This window comes from Octodon degus, unplaced genomic scaffold (genome assembly GCF_000260255.1).
Source record: "Octodon degus isolate 3935 unplaced genomic scaffold, OctDeg1.0 scaffold00161, whole genome shotgun sequence".
In the NCBI taxonomy this organism is placed as follows: domain Eukaryota; kingdom Metazoa; phylum Chordata; class Mammalia; order Rodentia; family Octodontidae; genus Octodon; species Octodon degus.
In genome coordinates, this window is record NW_004524737.1 from 3163964 (window position 1) to 3170738 (window position 6775).

Below are 6775 nucleotides of genomic sequence, written 5' to 3' on the forward strand. Positions count from 1 at the left end.
TGAGAAAAGAGAATTGCCATCACCAGCACCAACGCCTAGGAAGGTAAAGTTGTCTGAATCTGAAGAAGATAAAGGTGGCAAAATGGTTGCAGCTGATTCTGTGCCACAGAGAAGCCAGTACCCACGACGGAACCAGCAGTCTTCATCTGACTCTGGCTCCTTCTCTTCCTCTGAAGATAAGCGACCCAAGTGATCCCATGTGAAAAATGGTGATGCAGACCAGTGGTGGAGACATTCCCCTTCCCAAAGCGCCTCTCCATCACCATGAAAGAGTCAGAAAGAGACCTCCCTGTGGGGTAGATGAAGGAGAAGCCCTTCCTTCCCTTCCGCCCACCAGAAGACGTCGCTCGCCCTCACCAGCTCCAGCTCCTCGGCAGCGCAGATCCCCCATACCATCACCACGACTAAGGACTCTTTCACCTCTCACTGGACTGCTCCCATCTTCCTCGAGAAGATACTCTCCTCCCATACAGAAGAAGTGCTCTCCACCTCCAAAGAGAAGGATGGCTTTGCCCCGCCCCTCCCAAGAGAAGGGCATCTCCATCCCCACTACCAAAGAGCCTGGTCTCCCCCGTCCTCCTCCCACACAGAGAAGCTCCCCAGTCACCAAGAGATGCTCACCTTCTATCTTCTCAACGCCTAGGAAAGGGTGTTCCTCGAGCTGTGTTCCCAGGGAGACGCGGTCACCACAATCAAACAAAGGACATTCTCCCTCACCTCAGCCTCGAACTCCTCAGACCTCAAGTCCTCCACCTGTTCGAAGAGGAATGTAGGCCTCACTCCAAAGTAGGCAGTCCCCTTCTTCGAGTACCAGGCCCATAAAGAGAGTCTCCAGAACTCCAGAACTTAAAAAGTTAAAAAAGGCTGCCTCTCCGAGCCTAGTCTATAAGACGGGCTCCATCCTCTCCGTCTGTCTCTGGGTTTTCTGAAATAGTGGCTAAGAAGCCTCCAGCACCCCAGTTCCCTATCCAGCCTCAATCTCCCTCCACAAACTTGACCTTCTGTGCCAACCAGGAAAGCTAAAAGCCACAGGAGGAGCCCATCACCTGCCCTGAATTCTGACCAACAAGGAGGTGGGAAGAAAAAGAAGGAATAGAAACAAAAAAAGGATGAGAAACACAAGAAACACAAAAGACAAAAGAAGGAAAAGGCTGTGGCTGCAACTTCTGCGGCTCCTGCTACACCTGTGGCTGTTGCTGCTCCCACAACCACATCAGCATACGAAGAACCTGAGGCAGCCCCCGAACCCAAGAAGGAGACTGAGATCAAAGCTGAACACAACCTGGACAACTTAGAGAAGCACCTGCAGGAAAAGGCTCTGTGATCCATGCAGAAGGCTCAAGTGTCCCCACAGTCCTAGGGGGGAATGTTGGTTAGGATGTAAATTTTATTTGGTTTCCACTCAATTCAATTTCAAAATTGCCAAAATGTGTTTGAGCTTTAGACTATTACATTTGTTGTAATAATTGCTAGGCTCAAATGCACCATATGAAAAAGAAGGGCATGGATTTACATTTCAAAAGGTGTGCACAGTGTATTAGCAACATTTTTTCACTGACATGTGACATACATTCATTTAGAGTAAAATATTTTAAACCAAAAAATCTATTTTTAAAAGGGGTTTAAGTATTGATGGCATTATTTCTTTAAAGGCCCCTTGCTATTCCAAGGGAAGCTTTCACCCTTTTCTTTTTCTTTCTTTGTTTTGTTTACTTCTTCTTATTCAGGTCTTCACACTCATTTAAGTTCTGCTACCAACCTTGTATGGTTTGCAAGCTTGTTCAGAATCAGAGCACTGCTGGAGTATCACAGAAGTATAGGCAGATGTTCCAGCGCCACAGTCTTCCCTGTTGCCTGTGGAATCGCTGCTGAAAGGAATCAGGATTTGACCTCCAGTTGGAGACAGAAAAATGAAAACTTGTTTTTCAGAACACTAGGCCTCTACAGATGTGTTTCACATTGACTCAGAGCACTAGGACTGGAATCTACTCTGTCCTGAGTTTCTTTTTTCTTTTCCCTCCCTCGTCACCAGCCCCACCTTCCCCCTCTGCCCCTGCTTCTAAAGGCAGTTAAGAAAGAAAGGATGATGCTCAGCCACATGAAATGCTGTGTTTTCTGAAATGTCATGGCTCCATTCACACTTTTGTCTTATTCTTCCAATGGAGATATATAATGTTCAGATCTCTTGTAGAAGCTGGAAGAAGGGCCCGGACTTTGAAATAGTGCCTTGGTTTCGCTGTTTTTTTTTTTTTTTTTTAAACTAAAGCTATAAGAAGCTTGTGAATTAAACGATAAATTTCCAAATTTGCAAACTAAAAAAATGTTAATTGGGGAAAGAGAAAAAGATCTATTGAAAATAATTAAAAAGAAAGGTAAAAAACATAAACATTGAAAATAAAGAATGAAAAAGGAGAATGAATAGGGGAAAAAGAGAATGAAGCAAAAGGAAACAAGAGAAAGTGAGGAGAAAAAAGAAAAGAAGAAAAACAACACCAACCAAGTACAAAAATAACTTCTGAATACAGAGCAAAAGAAGATAATACCTAACTAAACAGGAAAGAGATAACCAATCAAACAGAGATGGGCGACTTAAAATAGTAAAGTAAATACCTCTGGTGTTTTCCATTCTGTGATAGTATTCATTTTTAATCCCAGAAATGTGCCAGGTTTGGAGCTGATTTTTGACCTCTGGATATGGGGGCTGGGACTAGACTTCTGTTGGTGGAATTCTCCTCAGTACAACTACTGGCTCCTCACTGCTGCTTCAGAACCTTCAATATTGCTGGTCTTGTTGATTACCCTGCCCTGTAAAGGAGTATGTACACTCCTACATCTGGGGCCCAGCTGTTGTCCTGGGCCTCAGCACTGTGGGTTTGGTTGGGTTACCTGAAAGAGGCATGCGTCCTTACTCTCCTCCCTGCTGTCCCAGAGACCAAGGCATAATAAAGTTTAACAAAGGAGCAGCATATCTTAAATTTATTAATAGGCTGGTGATGTCCTTCATATATCAACATATCTTAAAACCTGGATACAATATTTAACATCTCTCAACCTTCGTTTCTAACTTAGTTACTTTTCCCTCATTCTTGAGGAAAAAAATACCCAACACCCAAAATGAAGGAAGGAAATGTTTATTTAGCTCACAGTTTGTGGAGGTTTCAGTCCATAATCAGCTGGTACCAAGGCAGGGAGGCACATGGCAGACCGCAGCAGCTCAAGGCAGCATAAAACAGCAAAACAGCAAGAGCAAAAAAGGAGGGGCAGAGTCAGAGAGTAAGCCTATTTCCCATCCTTCTACTGCATTCAGGCTATTCTCTCCAGCATGTGTAGCACTCATACCCATAATCTCATCAGTACTTACAAACATAATCTGAACAATGGATTATGGATTAATCACAAAGTTCACCCCTCGCTACATGAGGCTTTGCAGGGACATCGACACCCAACCCATAACACTTTCTTTATTTGTGAAAATGAAAAATACTTCCATTGAATTTAAAGATTTCTTCTGCAAGGGCAGGAGTGATTTTGGTGCTTAGAATGATCAATTTAGGGGTAGGTGGATCGCTAGAGTTTTGAATGGTACTAGTGATATGCATGTAGCTGATGACACAACCAACGGATCACCTCTTTATTAGGTCATTGACCTCAGAAGAGATATCATTTTTGCCTCTTTACCTCACCCACAAGATGAAAGTAAAAGTCATATTTATCATGTGGGATTGTTGTGAAGGTTAAGCAATGGGTCTGGAATGCAAGTGATGAACACAAAAAACAATTCTGGGCAATTGTCATGTACTTGGGTGAGAATTTGAGACCACTTATTAGCAGCACTGTCACCGGTTCCTTGGAATCAATGTATAGCTGACTTCACTGCACTCTAAAGCATTTGAACAAAAGGACTTCATTAGTTAAATGCATTCTGGGACATTTACTACCTCCTTTCCTCAATAGAGCTTTCCACAAGGCTTAGTCCAAAATAAATGGCAATAAATCATTTTGGTGCTAGTTGTATTGAAAAGAAAGCCACAAACTTTTCTGATGGCATACAAAAATCAATTAATTAGAACTTAACTATTCAAGACTCCTGAAGCATGTACTCTAATCTGCATTCAATAAGCGATTAATACTTAAAAATAACATAGAAAACAAAAGATGAATTGCTCAACTGATTTTAAAATATGTAAATAACCCCATGCATCAAACTTTGTGTACGATTTCTCATCAAATGACCCAAAGGAAAGGTAAAAGATGATAATTATAGTTTTGAGGGGAAGAGTTTTGAAGTTACTTGCTAAGATTTGCAGTGAGAAGAATCACCTTTAATCTATCAACAAGGATTGAATAAAACCAACCAACTGACTAAATAAATAAATGTAATGGAAAGGAATATATAATTTCAAAGTCATAGAGCCAAGCAAATGAATGACTTTCATTTCTAAATATATTTTTTCACATACTGAAAATTAAAGAAATCCTTTGAAGAGCACAAGCCAATAAAAATAACATTAATATCTTAAAGTATATAACCAATTATCACAAATTGAACAGCATAACACAACTCCTATCTGTGGCTACATATTTTATTTAATTTAGCAATCCAGGTAAGTACTTAGCATCTTCTGAAAAACCCATACTATTTTTGCCAGAACTCAACACCTCTGACAGCAAGAAGTATGTACTTCTGTCTTAGGACTGTCAGCAGGAGACCAACAGCAATTCCTAGAGGCATTTTATCAGAAAGTCCCTGAGTAGAAGATCTAAAAGGCTATCTTCCAGGAGGCAACAGATTTTTGAAGGCCAACAAGAAAATGATCAAGATGTTTCTAACCATTTTGCAAGCAAGGGCTGGCACTTCTTAGAAGTGATTCACTTATTTGTCTAGGCCTTTGAGCATAGCATAATCCTTATTGATTTGTTATCAATTAATTACTTTCTTGAAGTATACACATGAGACATGTTAATGATAGGGTGAACATAAGCTACTTATTGATTTAACCCATCAAATACACAAGTTCCATGCATATTCACCAAAGAAAAGTATGTAAATTACAAATATCAGGGAAGAGATATTGGAAATCATTTAGGATTTACCAAACAATTAGTTTATCACCAGAGTTTTTCTGGATTTTTCTTTGTTGTTGTTGTTTTTATTTTTTTCAGATTGGTTGACAAATATTGCTCATGGGTTCCTCTTGTTAGAACTGAATTGTGGGGAACCACTGGTCTCAGTCAGATCAATTTTACCTGGGGAGAAACAGCAGAAGGAATGAGAAAAGATAGACAAGAAGACAAAAGCTGCACTAGGCACTGGTCTGCCTGTTAGGCAAGATCCCCACAACAAAATCAACTTTTATTTATACCTTTGCAAAGTTACTAACACGTGACAAAAGGTTGCCTAGCAACTAATTGCTGACCTTAATCAGACAAGATTTTTTCTCAGGGCTACTGTAGCTTGTTTGCTTTAGGCACTGAGGCCTAGTGCCACCTAAACACATTTGATCAATTTCCAAGCTTCCATGGCTCCCAACCCTGAGTATTGATGTTCCAACACCGAACGTGCCAATACTTGCATTCTGGTCTTGAATGTACTCTTTATATTATCTTCTTAAAATAGATACTTCTCTCACTGATGCTTAGCCTTTTTTGCTTTTTCTGTTTTATCAAATTAAGTTTGTAAATTTATCTCTAAAACAGCATTGTCTACCCTACATATGATTGGATGCTATATTCTCACTTTGTTGCCAAATGTCATCGAGCTTCCATGATGAGTTCTTGTTGATCTATTTGTGACTTCACAGCATACCTCTTCATTTCTAAACATATGAACAGTTTCCAACCATTTGTTATTTACTTTATGTTAACACCTTAAAAGAATATGATTTATATGATTTAAACTGTGAAATACAGTAAAAACACTGCTCAGGTCCAACTGCATGGTAAACATTTTGAAAATTTTATTTGAATCTGAAAAGAATATGCATTCTATTATTGTTGTGGTCTGTCTATGCCACCTAGGTCTACTTTACTTTGCATATTATTATTTTTTAATTTTAAAGAAGGTAAAATAGAGAGAAAAAGAGAAAAGAAACAGAAACAGCATTAGAAACAATATAAGATTTCACTAAACAAAGTGATAGGAATTCAAACCATGCTTGGTGTATTTCGTGATGCTATTTTCAAATTAGTTGTTCACATTGCCATATTTTAAAAAATAAGATTTGGATAACTGTATTGTTGATTTCTGCTGGTCTTCTGAAAGGATAAGTTAATGCTTTTTTTAACTCCAATTTTTTTCCTCTTTTGAATTTCTTATACCTTCTTTGTTATTGTTTTACTAAAAAATATTACACAAATTTATTATGTCAGTGAGCATACCTCTATCCCTAATAATTTGTTTTCTGATCATTCTGTAAATACGCTGAATATTTCTCATAAACTTTGGATATTCATCTTCATCCTGTCATGCATCTGTTTTGGGTCTGTCAATTTTTACTTGCAAATTTTGAGGTGGTTGTTACAGCTATACCAAATAAAATTTCCCATGGGTTCTGGATTGATTTCAGTTTTCACTATATGTTAAAATAACTTAGTTTTTTAGTCTTTTTGTTTTTCATCTTTCAGTTATTGAAGCAAGTAAATATCAGTGACTCATGTATATTTAATTGTAGTACATAATTTCTATCACTTGTATCTGTTCTTTCCTATCTTGCTTTGAAATAATTTTGTAGATAGTGATAATAATTATTTTATGAATAAAAAGAACAAACTTCTC

General features: G+C 38.6%; 1 pseudogene; it reads left to right on the plus strand.

Moving 5' to 3' along the window:
- The window catches only part of LOC101591055, a 16773-nt pseudogene extending 15413 nt beyond the window's left edge, over positions 1-1360 (plus strand).
- The last annotated feature ends 5415 nt before the right edge of the window (positions 1361-6775 follow it).